Source organism: Dipodomys ordii, unplaced genomic scaffold (genome assembly GCF_000151885.1).
Source record: "Dipodomys ordii isolate 6190 unplaced genomic scaffold, Dord_2.0 Scaffold16, whole genome shotgun sequence".
Classification (NCBI taxonomy): domain Eukaryota; kingdom Metazoa; phylum Chordata; class Mammalia; order Rodentia; family Heteromyidae; genus Dipodomys; species Dipodomys ordii.
The window spans coordinates 13,641,067-13,642,132 of NW_012267232.1; positions in this window are offsets into that span (position 1 = coordinate 13,641,067).

Genomic DNA, 1,066 nt, shown 5'->3' on the forward strand with positions numbered 1-1,066 from the left:
CTACAATGCTTGATAAGAAATGTACTCATTATCTTGCCCATGTAATTGTAACCCCTCTGTACAGTATTTTCACAACAAAAAAAAAAGTTAAAAAAAAAAGAAAGAAAAACAAACTTAACAACTTTGGCGTTGGGGAGGGCGAGATATGGGAGGCCAGGGGTGGGAAGGAAAACAAAGGAGGAGGCAACAATGCTTGATAAGAAATGTACTCATTACCTTGCTCATGTAATTGTAACCCCTCTGTATGGTATTTTTACAATAAAAAACTATATATGTGGATACATGTAAAATTGTATATATCCAAATATATGGTTACATATATGCATATATATTGCTTATAAAGTTCTTTAAAATAAGCATGTTTAATAAAAATTCTACACTATTAAGTGAACAGATACAAGCTGACACAGATACAAATGAAACACTTTGATGTGGTTGGAGGTTGAAGCTGCATTCTTACATCAACAAAAGCGTGTTGAAATTGTTCACCTTATCACAAATGCATTTCTTCTGTACTGTAGGCTCATGCTTCTCTCTATTCCTCAACAATATGGTCTCCTAAATTTTGTTTCTTCATGCTCTCATGCCTCCCTCTTATGTTTTTAGCACTTCCAATAGAGAATTCTATAGTGCCACTTGAGGGCTCAATTTCATTCAAGAACTTCACAATCTCTAGAAAATGAAATTCCAAATATTCCATCTTATATTCAAAATCACAGTCCATCCAATCTAGACACAAATATAAGCATTGTTTTTATCTTTCTATACATTCTTTGAAATCTGTTTTCAGACTTGAAGCAAAGGATGGTTTTGTTTAAGTTTTGTTTTGTTTTTCTAAAATGAGCCAGATTTCTGCTCCTAAAATACACAGTCCTAAGGCGACAAGATGGCGGAGGAGAAGCTGGAATCTGAACAAGCTCTAGGGCATAGAAAGCAGTTTTAGAGTTCCAGTGAACAGTCCTAAGCCAGAGAAACACACCAAGTGTGCCATCAAAGGACAGAGAGTTAGACAAGTGAGAGAAAGCCAAGGCAAGAATACACATCTGAGCACTAGCCAGCAGCCGCC